The sequence below is a fragment of the Rhinolophus hipposideros genome, assembly GCF_964194185.1.
Source record: "Rhinolophus hipposideros genome assembly, chromosome: 12".
Lineage (NCBI taxonomy): Eukaryota > Metazoa > Chordata > Mammalia > Chiroptera > Rhinolophidae > Rhinolophus > Rhinolophus hipposideros.
This window is the reverse complement of record NC_138058.1, coordinates 23,645,163-23,665,447: the sequence shown is the minus strand read 5'-3', so window position 1 is coordinate 23,665,447 and position 20,285 is coordinate 23,645,163.

The following is a 20,285-nucleotide window of genomic DNA, read 5'->3' as shown; positions in this document are numbered from 1 at the left end:
GGCCATAACAGGTGTGCACAGCAGGGTCCTTCCCAAGCCTGTTCTGTGGACCTTTTCTAACCAGAGGAGGCATTGGTTTCCCTTTTCAAAGGCGCTGCTCTACTTTGCATGTCTCAGGTCAGGGGCTATAGCTCAATGATTAGTAAGAATGCAGATCTTCCTGCTCTAGAGAAAGTTCTCAGACCACTTCTACCACAGTCATATTAATTTCTAGAAATTAATTTTTTCTTTTATCTAAGAAACACATCCAAGATCATTTTTACTTTTATCTATTAATTTTAACTTATGTAAATTTTACATTAAAAGTTAAACAACGCCAAAAGCTCATGAGGTAAAACAGCTGCCTCCTGTCCTATTTACTCTTAAACTATTTTTCAGTTATTTTTTTTCTTTACTATATCTCTATTTGTTTCTGTGTGCTATGCATATATTGTTGGTTTAAGTCATGAATTTGAGACTTTATTGGCTTTCTCATGGGTTAAATGGGATACAGCTTTCTTGCTGTCCCCCACCTCCACTTCCCACTCCACTTTCTGCCAATATAGCTAGATTGCAATTTTGGTTAAATCTGATTTCAGTATTTGTATTATTATAACGATGTAACTACTGTTCACTGCAAAGCCAAGGCCGGTATTGTAGTTATGCTTCCTTTCTTGTAAACTTTTTGATATTCCTGGGGTTAGTAATTGTCTTTTTCTCCTCTCATTTGCTTAAATTTCTCAGTTCTGATGGATGGCTTCTTAACATGATTGTTCATATAGTTAAATGGATCAGATAATTTACCAGATAACTTTCCTGCTTGTCATCTTGTTGGTCTCTGGGCCAGCTAAGCAGCTGTGGATCTAGAACTTCCCATCATTATTCTGGAAATCCCCTTTGACTCTCACCTGTGTTTGATCTTGTTTCCTGGATCACATGTCTTTCTCTTTTTTGGTTTATTAGTTCCCTCATTTTCATGGATCACATTCTCAAATAACTTCTTGAGAAAGGATGCACAGGAGAAAAGTTTTTTGAGATTCTCAATCCTGAATTTTTTTTATCCTCACTTTTGACTGATACTTTGGCTGAGTGTAGAATTTAAGACTGAAAATCATTTTTTCCCTTAGAATTTCGAAAGCATTGCTTCATGTTTTCTAGCTTCTAATATTACGGCTGAGATGTGGCCATTCATATTCTTAGTTCTTTTGATGTTTTTTTTCCTCTTTAGGAACTTCTATTCCTGGTGTTCTGAAATGTTATCATGACATGGAATATATTCTTTGTGCTGGTACTTAACAGGTCCTTTTAATTTACAAACTCAAGTCTTTTAGTACTAAGATTTTTTTCTTAAATTATTTGTTTGCTAAATTTCTTCCCTTTTCAGATTTCTTTCTGTTTTCTCTTTCTAGAATCCTTCTTTGGATATCGGACTCCCTGAATTGATCCTCTAATTTTCGGGCTCATTCTCTCCTTTTGTCTATCTCTTTGTTATTTTGTTCTGCTTTCTGGGAGACTCTACATGTTATTGTATTATAATTACTTTCTTTTAATTTCTCCTTTGTAAGGGCATTACAATATATTTTTTTTGAAATTATGTGTAGGTTGATTATTTTAACTTTGAATTTCATTTTAGATAGTAAAGGGGGAATATTTCAAAATATTTATTTTGAAAACGTGTTGGCACATACAGTATGGTCAAATCTCAGAATAATTATGCTTCATGAAAGAAGCCAGGCAAAAGGAGTACATACTTATAAAATTCTTAAAAATGCAAACTAACCTATAGTGACAGAAAGATCAGTGATTGCCTGGGAATGCGGGATCGGACAGGAAATGCAAGGAGGGGGAGACTACAAAGAGGCACAGGGAACTTCTGGGGGGATGGATATGTTCATTATCTTGATAGTGGCAATAGTTTTATATGAGTGGATGCATACGTCAAACTTTCTAAATTGTACACCTTCAATATGAGCTGTCTATTGTGTGTCAATTATACCTCAGTAAAGCTGTTAAAAAAAGGTGTTGGGTCTGATAGAGTTGAGGTCAGTGTTATGGGCAATTGAGCAATGATGGGATTTTTGTACTGAGGTGCTTTTAAATGTCAGTATCTGTAGCATCTGAGGTTTTTCTCCAAGTGTGATTCAATTTTCCAGATCAAGATGCTCCAATCTCCCTCATGTGGGATATGAATCTGGCTGCCAGCATTCTTGTAACTAAGCAGAGGAAGGGTGAAGGGGGTCTCACCATTCAGTGTGCAGACTTTTATTAATCCCTTGTTTTCAAGCCATCTTCTCACCCCCCCCCCCCCCCCGGCTCTGCTTGCTGTCCCTAGTCAGGTGCCTCTCTTACTTTTGTTACTATTTACAGGTGCCTTCTTCTAGAATACATGATTTAAACATGCTCAGATAGAACAATTAGCAAAAATGAAAGATTTGCTGGCAATTATTTATTTAGATAACCCTTGGATGGCAGAATCAGTGGGTTACTAAGTAAGGTCAGGACAGACATTTGGGGTAGGTGGATGACAATTTAACCTTTTGTGGAGCATGCTGATAAAACAACTCATTTGCCCTCAGACAATCCCTTGCTGCCATGGCCAGCGACAACACCAGGAAGGGGATAGCAATTCAGATGTTCTCACACGTGGACTTCAGCAAGTACAGGGCAGAGACCTGGAAAGGATTCAGGCTATATGGTGCCTACATTTGTGGTGGAGCTTTGGGGTCTTCATAGAAAGGCTCTGTATAGAGATTATCATAAGGACTGCGAGTGCCTGGGGATGAGCATTCCCTGCGTGCTCCTGACAGGAACTCACCATTCTTTGTGAAGGCAGTGGTGCTTCTGCCATTTCAATAGGGTACCACTAGGTGAGCGCATAACTCTGTGCCAGGCACCATGCTAAGCACTTTTCATAAATTATTTTAGTGACTTCACCATAATCCTATTGTTTTTATCCCCATTTCACAGAGGAGGCTACTGAGACTCAAATAAGTTAGATAACATGCCCAAAGTCACTGAGCTAGGAGGTACCTGAGACAGAACCATACCACACAGGTTCCAGAACAAGAGATTCCACCTGAATTCAAATACTCTTCCCTCAAAACTCCAGCTGTGAGAATATTAAGTAGAAGTTGAGGATTAAGGGGAAACTCTTTGGGGTTATTCTTGCTAAGGCTATGTGAGGAGAGCAGGTGACCTCAAATGGCAGTGAAGCGGGAGACCACGAGGCTCCCTGCCTGAAATACAGAGGGGCAACATTCTTCACAGGTCACGTCTATCGTGTAATGTCATGGGCTTGCTGTCAGGAGACCCAGGTTCCAGTTCCCACTCTGCTACTCTCTCACTGTGGGACCTTGAGAGGTCACTGATCTCTCATTGGACACTGACACCGCCTCAAGGTCCTCCTCTGTTAAAGGGGAAGATTCCACTGGATAAGTCTAAAGTTCTTCTCAACTTTAAAATGCCGGGAGTGCATATATTTCTCTCTCCCAGAAGAATTTGTATTGTGGAGTGAAAGGCCTTTTGCTGCTGTCTCAGAGGTATTTTGTCTGTCAGAGGGTCCTATCCCAAAGCCCTGAACTCAACCGTCTTAAGCAGCTGTCTACCCAAGGGCAGCCCTCACCTGTGCTGGGCCACGGAAGCCGAGGGGTTAAGTAGCACACCCTGCCCTGCTCCAGGCAGAGAGGTTGTAAGGACTTACTCATGTCTCAGCTCTGCTGGCAGCTGTGACTCACTGCTGCACTGCGCTTATGTAAGTGCCCAGGGATAGGCAGCATTACATACGTGCTGGCAGCCGCACACCTCTCCCATTTGCTCACTATTTTTTTTTTTTTTAATCCTTCTTTTGGATACAAGCTTCTTTTGAGTTCATCTTTGGAATGGAAATGGAAGGATTATTGGAGAACAGGCAGAACAGGAATTGTCCATTAGTCAGAGAGAACCCTGGAATCAGGATGTGGAAACCCTGAGTCTTGACTTACCCCTCTCTTTGCCTCCCCCCTCCCTCCCACTCCCACCTGCGTGGTCCACCTCCCCTCCCCAGACAGACCCAAGGTAGCCCCACCCACAGCAGGAGCCTGGGGCAGGAAAAGTGAGGCCCAGAGAAGGGACTGTCCCTCAGAACCTGCAGTGAGTCACTGTGTGTGCTTTGGTGGGCAGCAGGGACAGAGGAATAGGACTGCCAGGATTCTGCATCTGGGACAACGACCTCAACCATGTTTCTGTAAGGAAAGGATACAAACCTGCCTCTCAGATTCCTCCATTCAGATTGCACACTTCAGCCTCAGCTGTCACCCCGAGGGAAAGCTGTAGCTTAGATTTTAGCTTCCTCCCCATCTCCATTGCCTGACATCTCCATTGTCAAAGATTTGTTCTACTTTCAGGTTTATTTTTCCCTGTGTCCCTTCACCTATTTAATGTTTACCTTCCCATCTACACTCCTCATCTACTCCCTACAAACAAATCGGAGCCTCCTCCGTCCTGTAACGCGTCGCTCTTTCTCTGTCTCCCCTTTTGTAAATGTTTTGAACGGGTGGATCTGTCCTTGCTGCCTCTACTTCTTCATCTCCCAGTTGTGTCTGACTCTGCAGAGCAATGAACTGAGCTGTCCTTGTGATCCCCTGTGACCTTCTCATCGCTCAATCCCACGGCCTTTTTTTAGTCCTCATCCAATTTAACCTCTTGGCAACATGTGACATGTTGACCAGCTGCTCCCTCTTCTAACTCTCTCTCCTCTTGACTTCTGTGACCCATCGCTATACTATTCCATCTACCTCCCAGAAATAATCACCTCCTTCTCAGTCTCTCTTGTCATTTTCTCTTCCCTGGCCTGGACACCATCTCTATCTGCATATACACACATGTGTTTGTAGGTAAGCAGGTACTGATTCCCTGTCTCTTTCCAAAAAAGATTCAAACAGGTGACACAAATAAGCATTACTGTAGGATAATAAAAAAAAAGAATGAGATGGAAGTGGTCGGTAATTAAAAGTAAATTGTAGCCGTAATAAAAGAAGAATGCAAAACTTTATCCAAAAGTCACTATAAAATAATAACTCCACCCAACAAATCTAATCAGGTGACTCCCATAGAAAAGTCGCCAATGAGGCATCATTGTCCAATCCCTTAGTTTAGCCTTTCACAGTCGGTTCTCAGTTTGCTATTCCAGCTCATTTCCTGCCTCTGGACTTTGGTGTAAGTTAAACCCTCAGTTTAGAATACGATGTACTCACTCCTCTTTCTCCCATTGGCCATTCAACACACATCTACTCCTTTTTCAAGGCAATTCCAACATCATCCCTGCTGTGAAGCCTTGCCCAGCTCCTCCTGTGACAGTTATCCCTCTACAAGTCTCAGTTTGTACACCTGGATAACGGGAATACTAGAATGGACCTCACTGTGAGGATAAGTGAGACATATGCAAAGGGCTTCACGCAGTACCTGACGTAATGCAGGCATTTACCAGATGTTCACAACTCCTATTTTACCCTCTTATAAGTGGAGAACACAATAGTTAAGGAGGCTGAGCTATTTTCTGATGTTCATTAGGATACTAATGATGGAGCTTACACTAAGTCCCCAGTGCCTGTCGCCTGGGCCACAGGCTATTTGGTCTCTGCCCACATAGTCTCTCAAACATTGCTCTTCATCAGTCCCGACTGTTCCTCTCTGGAAAATCCTTTCTTCCCTGAATGTTGATGCCTTCACGTTTAGGCACCACTGACTTGTGTGACTTTATTGGTGTAAGTGTGACAACAGGTGCTGTTCAGCTTCAATCCTGTTGTCTCAGTTTTGCTGAGATCCTGGTCTCTGTAATTTGTGGCTAAAACAGACTGATCTGAATGTGCGCTAGACTGATAAATGGATTCAGAAGTCAGGGAGAGGGTGTCCAGTGCCAGTGGCCAGCTGGGTACAGGGGCCGTCAGCTCCAGCCAAAGCCTTTGCTGGCCTTTGGTGCCAAGAGAACCCTGGTGACCTGAAGTCTGGCTTGTAGTTGTCAGGGGTGGGTTTCCAAGGGCCACATCCTCAGCAGTCTCTGCCTGTGGGCACTCAGCAGTGCACACGTGTGTGTGTGTGTGTGTCTCTGGGTGTGTAACTCTCCCTTTGGTGGGTTCAGGAACATGTGCCATTTCTCAAGATGTCACTTATCAGTTAAGAAACATCCCTGGAGCAGAATCAGGGGTCCAGTGCCACAGTCACTCAGCAACATGTGTTTAACTGGGAGCTGAGGAATCTCATAAGCATTATACCGATACTACGTGGTAGCTAGTATCCATGCGTATGCCGAGAAAGGAAATAGGAGACTGAGGGAGACCAGGTGCCTCATACAAAGTCACTCAGCTCATAAGTGGTGTTTATGTGAGGTCTGCCTGACTCTGAGCCTGGTTCCTTCTTCCGTGCCTTGTGCCCCTTTCAGAAAAGTAGGGGAGCACATGAAGTCCTTGGATAACCATATGAGGCACCCTGTGAATGTGAGCTACTGTATTATCACCATCCCGAGGCTCCAGTGCTACCCCACACACGCAGAAGTGCTCCCTTTGAACATGCTTGGGGTGAAACAAATGAGGATGTACTCTGAGAAGGGAACTCACAGGCCCTGGAGAGTAGGGATTGCACATTACAGTTGGAAGAGAGGGCTTAGCCTGTGGGGAGCGCTGTGTGGGTATGGGGAGGCTGGTGCTAGCTCTGAGATCTTGAACATATTTCTTTCAGTTTCTCCATCTTCATATGAGAGGTTGGGGGAGATGACTTTGAGGTTCCTCCCTTTATTAAGGAAGGGTTTTCACGTGGTATCAGACCTCTCCCCTGAGATGAGTATTATTACAAAATTATAGGGAGCTCATAGTGTCTTACCTGTGTGTGGAGCTTCCTTAACTCTTTCCATTGCACATTCACATTCAGAAGTGCATTTCAGTTTATCTTATTTTATATAGCACAGTGTTTTTCATACCACCTGATAATTGAGTAATTAATTTTTTTTAAAGATTTTATTGGGGAACAGTGTATACTTCCAGGCCTTTTTTCCAAGTCAAGTTGTCCTTTCAATCTTAGTTGTGGAGGGTGCCATTCAGTTTCAAGTTGTCTTTTCAGTCTTAGTTGTGGAGGGTGCAGCTCGGCTCCAGGTCCAGTTGCCGTTTCTAGTTGCAGGGGGCACAGCCCACCATCCTTTGCGGGACTTGAGGAATTGAACTGGCAACCTTGTCGTTGAGAGCCCACTGGCCCATGTGGGAATTGAACTGGCAGCCTTCGGAGTTAGGAGCACGGAGCTCCAATTGCCTGAGCCACCGGGCTGGCCCAAGTAACTAATTTTTTATGGCCCCTTCCCCCTGATGTGCTCCTGGCAGAATCCTCATCACTTTCATGGCAGACACTTTACTATCTATACACCTCAAGCACAGAACAAGCAGGGTGGTGTCCATCAAGGGGACAAAGACAGCCCTGGAGAGAGGTAAGTGGTCGGGAGGCACGGAAGGCTCCAGAGGGTGGCAGTTACAGAGGACAGCCTGGAGAGGCGGCACGAACTAGTGGCCTGCAGCTGGGTCTGGTCTGGTCTACACAGTGTTTCAAAGAAATTCAAAATAGTGGCTAACATTGAAAGTCAGGTATTTCACATTAAAAGTAAGTATTCTGGGCTTTTGTTGAAAAGTGGGAAGATTCTGTTGAAAAATGGGAAAGGGCTGCATTGAGCCTGAATTCCCTCTTGGCCAGAAGACCCTTCCCAGGGGACACACACTGTCCATTCCAGCCTAGGGCCGGCTCTACCTGCTTCCCTCATCCCTGTCACCTGCATTTGAGGACACTGTGTCCAGCCATGTGACTAAGTCGTGCTCAACAAACTTACAGGCAATTAAATTTCCCAAATGTGACACTGCAATCTGACCCAATCTTAATTGTGCCACACATGGGCTGCCAAAAGATGTGAGATTTTATACACATTGGTGGATTTCATTTTCCAGTTGGCTATGAAAACAGACCTTTGATTCTGGAATCATTTGTTCCATGTCAGGCATTGTTCTAAGTATTTTAACTGCCACAACCACCTCATGCATGAGGTAGCTAGCAATATCCCTATCTCATGCATGGAGAAACGTAGGCACACAAAGGTGAAGAAACTTGCTCTGTGTCACACAGCCAGGGAATGGCAGGATAGGATGGGAACCCATGCAATCAGACTCCAGAGACTATACTCCCAACCACCTGCTACACCACCTGGGCACATCAGACTCTCTGAGTTTGTCTTCTCATTTGCGAGAGGCCCGCCAATCACCCCTGCCTCACATGGAGCAGATGAGATCATGTGTGCGAAAGCACTTGGTAATTTGCCATGTGCTCATAAATGTTAGTTGTTTTTAGTGATTACTATAACCTGCAGGTCAGGATTCAAGCCAGAAGCTTGTGGCTGAGGCTACCCTTGTCAGTGTCATTCCAGTTATGGCCCTGTGGCTGCTCGATGGGAAGGGGGTGTCGCTAGCACTGATTCTTGAAATGCCAGCAGGGTGTGAACAAGGAATCAATTAGAGATTGTACTACAGGGTGGTAGCTGAGGTGTGGGGCCCGTTTTCAAAGGCACAGAGACTATTTTATTTCAACACCCCTTCTTCCCACCACGGAGTTAAGCCCACCTGCGGTGACTGCGGGTGGTCCAGGTTTGCCAACTGCCAGGGAGAACAGGAGGATTCACATACCCTCTCCCTGAGCAATTCCCAGGGTAGCCATGTACAGGTGAGCTGTTTGTGGCCTGCACACAGATCCTGACCAAGGGAGTAAGTGAGCGCTGAAATCCAGCTCACGCTCTGTTTGTAAGTTGTGTGTCCTGGAGTGGGCTGCACCTGCAGGAAGAAGCAGCTTCTGTCTCTTGGCACAGAGGTGCCATCTGAGTGCCTCTGGGGTGTCTATTCAATTGGTCTGCCCAGAGAGGGCACGATTTTTAGTTCTTATGAGGCCCCATGTGGACTAGTGGGGGCCCTGGTTGTGTACCCTAAGGAGACAGATAACAGATTCCTTTGCTGCCCAGGAACTCAACCCCTACCTCCAGCTCTCAGTCTCCTCAGCTGGGCCCATGGATCCCGTCCCTGGCAAGCTCACAGTTCTCTGTGCAAAGTTCTCTCCATACTCTTCCATGACTTTGTGTCATTCATTCCCCTTACTCTTCCCCATCTGATCCAAGAAGGTGATCCAGGGCCAACTCCCAAAATTCAGAGCCAGAACTCCCATTTGCTTCCCCTTTGGCCTGGTTCCACTTCTGGTAACCTCCTAGGATCGCTGCCTCCCTGCCTTGTCCCTTCCAGTTCTACAGCCCCAGGACTGGAGAATTCTCCTAAATCCTGGTGCTCAGCCACACATTCCCAATTGTAGATTACCTGCCTGACCAGACTTCCAGGTGCCACTCTGTTGATATTGTCTGCACTCCACCTACCTCTGAGTCTAACCTCTGCTTTGTCCCCCAACTAGTCACTGTCTGCTTCTATCAGAGCTGGAGACTGCCTGTGACAATGACACCCAGCCTCACCTGCTTGCTGAGTATCTGGGATCAGGTTGGGCTAGAGGGTCACTTCCGTCTGTACCCATCCCCCTCCAAGGGTGAAGTTGGGCTGGTTCAGACCCTGCCCGCTGCACTGTCTTGTGAGTAAACTGTCATGCTCAGACAAGTCTAGAGTGATGACCCAATGGAGAAATCTGCCTCCCTGGGGCAGATTCCTTATCTGCCTCCCGGAGGAATGTCCCCAAGGAATCTACACAGGGCGCCAGAGTACAGGAGGTACTTTATAATTATTGAGCCTTTTCAGATATCAATACTGCCACCATTCTTACCTGGAAGATGATTCAGAATTTTTGCAGGTGGGTGTAGTGGCGGTTGGAGGGAATTTAAAAATTCCCTCTCCTCCTTCTGAGAATCACATATGCACCCACCTCAACCCACCCCCTTAAAAGGCATATCCTTTTGGGATCACTGCATAAGAGTTTCTTTGTTGACTTAGCTCAGATGTGACAAGCTCTAGCAGAAGTAATGGATTCCTCTATTTCTAACTTTGTGCTTTCGGTATCATTTCCAGTAAACTGTGCTTTTATTCCCATCAACTTGACTCCCTGTCTTTGATTAGCAAGTGGTTTTGGGGGACCCAGGTGGTTGTACCTGAAATTGCCACAAGCTTGGGCTGGCTCTGAAGTCCCCAAGATTGAGCGGCCCTGGGTTAGAGACTCAGCATCCCTTATCCCGCTCCTTTCAGAACCAAGCTGGCTGGGGATCCCAAGACTAGTGGTCCATGGAAGGGTGACCCATTCCACCCTGCCCAAAGCTCGGGGACCTGATGACCTCACTCTTCAGCCCAGGCGTGCTCTTTGCCAGTCACTGGTACAGAAAGTCAAGCTAGGGGATGTCAGGGGTATTGGCTCTAATACGTCCTGGGCTCTCCCCTCGCCCATAGGAGCAGACAGGAAGGGAACTCATTATCCCTGCTAATTCTCTGGAACAGGAAGTGATAGGGCGCATCAAAGGGGTAACCCAGAGGGGATGCCAGACGCCTACTGCCAGGAGCCCCTCCTCTTGGAGTTTTTGGAGAAGCCACTCCTGGGCCTCGTACTGTATCTGGGCTTGTTTAGGTGACATCAGCAGCCTAGTGTTGTGCAAGTCTCCCAGGCTCCTGCCCACACCCAGCCTGGCAGGCCCTGACTCATTCTCATGTGATTAGGCAACGAGGTTTTGGAGATCGACCCTGGCAAGAGGGGCAGTGAGGCATGCTAGCTCCGGGCAAGTGGGGACGGCATCCACCACGAGTTCGTGCTGGTCTCACTGAAGCAGGTATTTGCACGAAGTAGGAGACAACAGATTATGCTGCCTTTTCCCTCTTACGTCCCTAATCTGTCCCCCTTTCCATGCCCCCTCTAGAATCCAGGGTCCACTTGTTGCTGTCCCTCAGTCCCCAACGGTCAGAGCTTCTACCCAAGTGCACCCACCAGGTGCAGAAGAATATATGCTCAATTCTCTCCTCAGCTTGCTCATTAGACCCGACTTGTCAGTGCACCCCACCTCTTTGTGAGCCCCCACCCTGTGTGCACCCCACACCTCCTTTTGCCTGCTCCCCTTGGCACCACTTTTTACGCACTTGCCCTCTCTTGCAAGCCCTGGATCATGCAGATGTACACACACACACACACACACACACACACACTCTTTTTTGGTGTCCTGACTTATTTACTCTCAGGTAGCTGTTAAGTTGGAAAGGCACTGACAAACTAGACCTCTCTCCTTGGGGACGAAAATCGTATGTTATCTTCCCAGTAGCATCTGCGTCCCCCAAGTGTAAGAAACATGGAAAGAGCTCTACAATGTAGGATTTCAGACATTAGCGATAGGCCAATGGAGGGACATTCAATTAGAGGAGTCTTTTTATTCACTGTCAAATCACACTTTGCAGCCAGGGAATTACCCAGATGGCCCAGGAGCAACCCTCTGTCCCCTTCATTTGGTTTGGTCTCTCCAGGCTTCTAAAACCCTGAGGCCAGCAATGCATGTATTTGAAAGGGGTCCTATTACAATATTGGCCGAGGTGTAAGTCTGAGGTCTGATAAAATTTTCAGTGTGTTTCCCCCATTTGTTGAAATCAATGTATCCCTCACTCTGCCTTTTCATTGAGATGCTCTCAGCCTGATCGTTTTATAGATCGTGGGTGAGAAGGAGAAAAGAAGGGGAAGAGCAACAACTTTCTGTAAGCAAATAATGTTTTAACTTGAAGTCAACTGAGAGAGGGCTGGAAAACACTTTATACAAATGCATATACAAGTGTCCTAGAGAATCTGGACAAATTCTTTTAAATGAATTTGATTATTACTCTATGGTGAGCTGTGAAGACAACACAGCTGCTGACAGAAAGTGGCAATGTGGCCTTGGAATGGCTGATAACATGCCAGTGATCTGAACACATGTGTCTAACTGCATTATAACAGAAACGCTAAAGGAATGCTAACATGTAATTTTTACAACTGTTCCATTTCTGTTTCACTTGGGGAAAAATTGGAATTTTGCCAAAGGATGACTTATACTGCGAGATTCCTGATGAAATGTGAATGTCGAACTAGGTTGGGCTGCTAGAGGACAGTAGGAGGTCCAACACCTGGTTGCAACAGTACCTGTGAATCCCCACACAGGATTTCACTTGCTAGCTGTGTGACCTTAGGCAAGTAACTTAGACATTCTGATCTAGATTTCCTTACCTGTACAGTTGCTGTACAATGAGATAATAATGCTGTGAGGATGAAAGGAACTCATATCACATAGAAGAGTGCCCAGAAAATAGTAGGCACTTAACAAGTATTAACTTTATATTACTTCTCTTATTTAGATCAGAATCTCAGAAATTGCGTTAGACGATTAGTAAAAGACTGTAAATAACCATGGTTTAAACAAAATATGAGCTTTATTATTTATTTATTTATTTATTTATTTATTTATTTATTTATTTATTTATTTATCATAAGAGAAGTCTGGAGGCATGAAGTCAAAAACTTGTATGTGAGACCCATACTGGTTATTCTATCCATCTGCTTTGCCATTCATAGTGCACACCTTTTATCTCTAGGTTGTTCATGGTCTAACATAGCTGCTGAAAATCCAGCCATCACATGGGTGTTCCAGCCAGGAAGCAGGAGAAAGTGAGGAAGAACAAAAAAAGAGGAGCAATCTTCAGTTGCCTACTCCCCCTTTCGGGAGTATTTTCTGTGTACTGTTCTCCACTCCCACCCTATCTCAACAGCTTCCACTCACATTTCCTTGGCTAAAATAACATCATGTGGCCATACGGATTTAAAGGAGGCTCAAAAACATCGTCACTCCAAATACAATTGAGGTGGTGTTTACTCAGGAAGAAGAGGAGAATAGTACTGGTTGGGTAGGCAAACAGTAGTTGCTACCTGGTTACTGTATTTTGCTGTGTATAGTGCACACTTTTTTGCCCAAATTTGTGAGAGAAAAATCAGGATGTTCATTATACATGAGTAGTACTAATTCCATATCTATATAAATGTTTTTAATTCTTTTATTTATGTTTATGAGTTAAAAGTGTAACTCTAAAAATCAATAACGATATCCATATGCAAAATAATACCCTGGAATACGATAATCAGTTTTGTTGAACTTATGACCAACTTGCAATGACAGAGAGTTCGCCCTTCTATGATGCACAAATATCATAAATTTGTCACAGGTACATAAACTTTTTTGTACCTTGTATCTGTTCTTGTGTTTTGTAATTATTTCATTACATAAAATTTCTTGTACCGTAATATGTTAAAAACTGAATGCTAAGATTCTTTTATAATACAAAAAACAAGTACCTAAATATAAACTAAGAAAAATTTGAATTAAAAAATTAAAATGAAAGATTTTTTCCCCTGAAAGTTTGGGCCAAAAATGTGGATGCATATTATACACAGCAAAATATGGTATATCCAACAATAGAAGTTGTGCTTTTATACAGTCTTGACTGGTTATTTTTATAAGTTGAGGATTTGGAAGATTCTAAGTGAGGTGAAAAGTATCTGTACATATGAGTACACAAAGGCCACTGATGAAGCTGTAATCAAGTTTAGAAATTAATGTGGCTCTTCAATATCTTTACGAATTTCTTTGATCACTGAGTTAATCTGTTTGGTAAGCTTTAAAAACAATAGCTGAGGGGACGTCTGGAACAACAGCCCTTTGTACAATATCTCGCACCTTTTCAATAAAGAATGTGTGAAGCCATGATAGAGAGTCTTAAGGGGAAAGCTTATCACCACCCCAAAAACTAAGTCTAATGGACGGCATAGACCCAGAATTTCAGAGGAATCTTTAACATAGACAAATGAAGGTTAAGACAAACCTTCACCTCATTTAGATCATGAAGCAGAACATAGCTGAGAAACATAAGACTCTTCAGACCTCCCCACTGTTTATATTTCTTGACTCAGAGACCCAGCTGACCCTCTACTCTGAGGTCCTGTGAGCTAATCGAGGTTGATTCTCTTCTTCTTTTCTTGTTATCTATTTAAAGAGAGCATTTCTTGGAAATTAACTAGGCAGTAAGTAGTGGGATGGCGAGTGTGTGTGAGTGTGTGTGTGTGTGTGTGTGTGTAAACACCAGCATGGGGGCTGGCAGCAGTACCTGCATCCTGGGACATATAAACACTGCAGATAAAGAAGCTATTGAGCTGGCATTGAGACAAAGAGCTCTGCCCAAACAAATCAGAAATGTAGCTTTTCAAGAACTGCATTGGTTTGGAGTATCAGGTGCAGGGTTAAATAGATGAATATCCACTGCAAAACAGAACTGGCCTGGATGTTACTCCAACCTGCCCTTCAACTGTGGAACTGAGAATAGAGTTTGACTTCACACAAATAGAAATGGAGCCAGGGGAAATCTATACAACAGTATCTGTTGTCAAATACCGAATTTAAGTAGCATTTACCTTTAAAAAATTATTTGAATATGATTGAGAAGTGGTAGAGCATCTATACTCTGGAGCCAGACTGTCTTGGTTCATATCCTGAGTCCATCATTTATAGCTCTGTGACCTTGGGCAAGTCACCTAACCTTGGTGTCTCAGCATTCATACCTATAAAATGAGGTTAGTAATGCTTTTTTCTTCATTATCATTGTGAGGACTACATGAGTCAATACGTGAGAAATGTTCAGGACAGTACATAGTAAACACTCAATAAATGTGAGCTATATTATGGTGATGAAGATTAGGATTAAGAGAAGCACAATTTAATATAGAACCTGTAAATAAATTACAGAAACAAGGGAAAGGACATACAGGGTTGAAGATTTAGAGGCTGAATATATCTTCAGAAATAATGTTCAGAAGAAAATTTCAGGAAGCTGTTTGGCATCCTCAGAAGAGTAAAAGGAGATATGGTCTTTATGAGATAGGACAGAAACCCACACAGAGATAAGAGAATGAGATAACAAAATTTAAAAATGCACACTGAGCCAAGAAAAACTGGAACTGATAAAAGAGACATGAAAGCAAGAATATGTGGAGAACAAGATTGAGAAATTCTCCCAGAATGCAAAGGATAAGGAAAAAAAATGTGAGAGAACATAATAGATATAGAGAACAGAACATTGAGACATATCTTATAAGTAATTGTTTCTGAAGAAGAGAACAAAACAAATGGAATAGAATAATTCAGTATGGAATAAGATAATATTTTCTGACTGCTAGAGAGCTTTCTATGCTGATGAAAATGATTTGCTCCTTCCATAGCAAATCAATGAAAAGACACTCACATTTAGACACACACAGGCAAAATGTGTAAAGCATCCAGGTTGAGGAGGCTATATACATTACTTCTGTAATACTAAATGTTAAGAAAAGACAAAAACACAATCACTTGCCAATGATATTATTATCTGCCTGGAAAATGTAACAGAAGCAGCAGAAAAAAAATTCTGGAATTAATAACCAAGTTCAGTACCAGAATCAGTTTAAAACTACTAGACAAAAGTAACAATTTTTTATTTCCCAACAATAAGCAGTATAATGGGATGCTTGCCAGTCCTGGAGGGGCTGGCTAGAAGGTTGAGAGATACATTTGATAGCCTCATGGGGTTAGGGCACAAGGTCTGGAGTCCAGGACCCACCAAGAGGGAAACCTGATGGACCCACCCTTCTCCCTTTAGACTGAGACCTTAAAGGGATGCCTGCACCCTAGGAGTAAGGTTGAACCAGAAGTAAACAGACCTTCAGAGGGATTGCAACTCAGCTTTAATTATTCAGTCTCTGAAATTGGATTAAGATGAATGCAGGTTACTAGTGCTTCCAGGCACATGACACAAGTAACATAAATTCACTCTAGAAAAAGATATAATTAAAGGTTTAATTCACTAGAAAGATACGATAATACTAAATATGTATACACCTAATAATATCTGGATACATAGAAACAAATGACAATGAAAGTACATCCTACCAAAATTTTGGGGATGCCGCGAAAGCAGTTTTAAGAGGGAAATTTATATCATTACAGGCCTATCTCAAGAAACAAGAAAAATCCCAAATAAATAACCTCACGTTACACCTTAAAGAACTAGAAAAAGAAGAACAAGTGAAACCCAAGGTCAGCAGAAGAAAGGAAATAACAAAAATCAGAGCAGAACTAAGTGAAATAGAGAACAAAAAGACAATAGAAAAAATTAATGTGACAAAGAGCTGGTTGTTTGAAAAGATTAACAAAATTGACAAACCCTTGGCTAGACTTACTAAGATAAAAGGAGAGAAGACACTAATTAACAAAATCAGAAATGAAAACAGGGAAGTTATCACGGACACCACAGAAATACAAAGGATCATCCAAGAATACTATGAAAGACTATATGCCACCAAATTCAATAACCTAGAAGAAATGGACAAGTTCTTAGAAACATATAGCCTTCCAAGGCTGAACCATGAAGAACTGGAAAATCTAAACAGACCAATCACCAGTAACGAAATTGAATCAGTCATCCAAAAGCAAAAGTCCGGGACCAGATGGCTTCACCAGTGAATTCTACCAAACCTTCAAAGAGCATCTAATACCAATCCTGCTCAAACTCTTCCAAAAAAATTGAAGAGGAGACAGTTCTTCCTAACTCATTTTATGAGGCCAACATTACCCTGATACCAAAACCTGGTAAGGACAACACAAAAAAGGAAAACTACAGACCAATATCTCTGATGGATACAGATGCAAAAATCCTAAACAAAATTCTAGCAAATCAAATACAACAATGCATTAAAAAGATTATTCATCGTGACCAAGTGGGGTTTAACCCTGGGGCACAAGGATGGTTCAACATCCGCAAATCCATCAATGTGATACATCACATAAACAAAATAAAGGACAAAAATATGATTATATCAATTGATGCACAAAAAGCATTTGACAAGATACAACATCCATTTATGATTAAAAAACTTAATACAATAGGTATAGAAGGAAAATACTTTAACATGATAAAGGCCATATACGACAAGACCTCAGCTAATCTCATAGTTAATGGTGAAAAACTGAAACCCTTTGCTCTACATTCAGGAACACAACAGGGCTGTCCCCTATCACCTCTGCTTTTCAACATAGTGGTGGAAGTCCTTTCCAGAGCAATCAGGCAAGAGAAAGAAATAAAAGGCATCCAAATTGGGAATGAAGAAGTTAAATTGTCACTCTTTGCAGATGACATGATGCTATATATAGAAAACCCTAAAAACTCCACCAAAAATCTATTAGAAACAATCAACGAATACAGTACAGTTGCTAGCTACAAAATCAATGTACGAAAGTCCATTGCATTCCTATATACTAACAATGAAATCTCAGAAAAAGAAATACAAAAAACAATTCCTTTTGCAATTGCAGCAAAAATAATAAAATACCTAGGAATAAACTTAACCAAGGATGTGAAAGACCTATATGCTGAAAACTATAAGACATTTTTAAAAGAAATTGAAGAACACACAAAGAAATGGAAAGACATTCTGTGCTCACGGATTGGAAGAATCAACATAGTTAAAATGGCCATATTACCCAAAGCAATATACAGATTTAATGCAATCCCCATCAAAATCCCAATGGCATTTTTTAAAGAAATAGAACAAAAAAACATCAGATTTGTTTGGAACCACAAAAGACTCCAAATAGCCAAAGCAATCTTAAGAAAAAAGAACAATACTGGAGGTATCACACTCCCTGACTTTAGCTTGTACTACAGGGCTACAATAATCAAAACAGCATGGTATTGGCAGAAAAACAGACACAAAGACCAATGGCATAGAATTGAGAACCCAGAAATAAAACCACATAAATATGAACAGATAATTTTTGACAAAGAAGCTAAAAACATACAATGGAGGAAAGACAGCTTCTTCAATAAATGGTGCTGGGAGAATTGGATAGCCATGTGCAAAAGAATGAAACTGGACTGCTATCTGTCACCATGTACCAAAATTAATTCAAAATGGATCAAAGACTTAAGCATAAGACCTGACACAATAAACTGCATAGAAGAAAACATAGGTACTAAACTTATGGACTTTGGGTTCAAAGAGCATTTTATGAATTTGACTGCAAAGGCAATGGAAGTAAAAGCTAAAATAAATGAATGGGACTATATGAGACATAAAAGCTTCTGCACAGCAAAGGAAACCATCGACAAAATAAAGAGGCAACCAACTGAATGGGAGAAGATTTTTGCAAACAGTGCCTCCGATAAGGGGCTAATGTCCAAAATATACAAGGAACTCATGAAACTCAACAACAAAAAAACAAACAACCCAATTGAAAAATGGACGGAGAACCTGAAGAGACATTTCTCCAAAGAGGACTTACAAATGGCAAATAGACATATGAAAAAATGCTCAGCATCACTAATCATCAGAGAAATGCAAATAAAAACCACAATGAGATATCACCTCACCCCAGTCAGAATGGCTATCATCAACAAGACAAATAGTAACAAGTGCTGGAGAGGCTGTGGAGAAAAAGGAACCCTCATACACTGTTGGTGGGAATGCAGACTGGTGCAGCCGCTATGGAGGCAGTGTGGAGGTTCCTCAAGAAATTACGAATAGAATTACCATATGACCCAGCAATCCCTCTCCTGGGTATCTACCCAAAAAATCTGTACATAAAACATTTGTACATAAAGACACTTGTGCTCCAATGTTCATTGCAGCTTTGTTTACGGTGGCCAAGACATGGAAACAACCGAAATGTCCAAAATATCTTTCCTGAATGGATGAATGGATGAAGAAGTTGTGGTATATATACAGAATGGAATACTATTCAGTGGTAAGAAAAGATGATATGGGAACATTTGTGACAACATGGATGGATCTTGAGAGTATAATGCTAAGCAAAATAAGTCAGACAGAAAAAGCAGAGAACCATCTGATTTCACTGATATGTGGTATATAAACCAAAAACAAGAAAAGAATAAGACAAACAAATGAGAAACAAAAACTCATAGACATAGACAATAGTTTAGTGGTTACTAGAGGGTAAGGGGGGAGGGGTGTATTAGATGAGGGTAAAGGGAATCAAATATGTGGTGATGGAGGTAGAACTGACTCTGGGTGGTGAACGTACAATGGGATTTATAGATGATGTAATACAGAATTGTACACCTGAAATCTGTGTAATTTTACTAACAATTGTCACCCCAATAAATTTAAAAAAAAAGTATAAATTTGAGTTAGCATTAAGTTTGGGCCTGGAGTTAGTCTGGACTTTGGGCAAAGGGATCCAGAAGCTTTGTTATGGCTCAAGCATGATCTGGCTGAGATCATAAAGTTTATGAAATCCGTGTGGGGATTTGGGGCCAAAGTTCTCTCGTGGTAAACATTATATGTTTGCTTATTTTATGACCATAACAGTTTGCTGAAAATTGTCTTTGCTGTTGCTGTCAAAAATAGATGGAGAGGATTACTTGAGAGATGAAAGGGTCAACAAAATGGATCCTCTTAAAGAAATATAAGAGAGGGAAGCCAATTCTTGGTGACAGCATACTAGACAGTTAAATTGACTTTAAGAACACACAAGTGAGTCCAGAGAGTAGAAAAATACCTAAATCTATGTGAAGGGCATCTCATGCTCTCATGTATGGCTTTCTTCAGGAAGCTGATGGTCATGGCATACATGAAGGAAAACAACCTTGGAAGCACAGAGAAGCTGATGACTACACACTACAAAGGGATCAATTGGAGAGAGAAATACTGATCTTCTCTGGTGCAGGAAGGGTGTGTAGATGAGAAGGGGGCATCTAAGTAGTTGCTGCAATGATTCTTTTTCTTCTACAACATTTTTCTTTCTATACAGCAATTCTCTCTATGTCATATAAGAGTGCCATGGTGTATCTCTCATCTTAAAACAAAACAAAATGAAAACAAAATCCTCTTTCAGTCACTTTTTATCACATTGGTATGTTCTGTTTCTTCAAAGCACTTGTTACCTGGAATGTTCTTATGTATGTCTTTTTTATTTATAATTTGCCTCCCTACTTTAAGGACATAATCTTCATGAGGACAGGGATCTTGTCTTTCTTGTCCACTGATATTTTGTCAGGATTCTATAAAAGTATTTGGCATATAGATGGGGCTCAGTAAATATCTCTTGATTGAATGCAATAAGTTGAGTGACATGAAGATAAAAAATATAATTACCCAAGTAAAACTAGATTTCTTTTAAAGGTCACTATAGGTTCCAAGGACAGAAACAATAGGCTGAACTGTGATTCTAGGAATAATGGGCAAAGCAATTTCATAATCTACTTGGTTATAGACCACGGATGCCA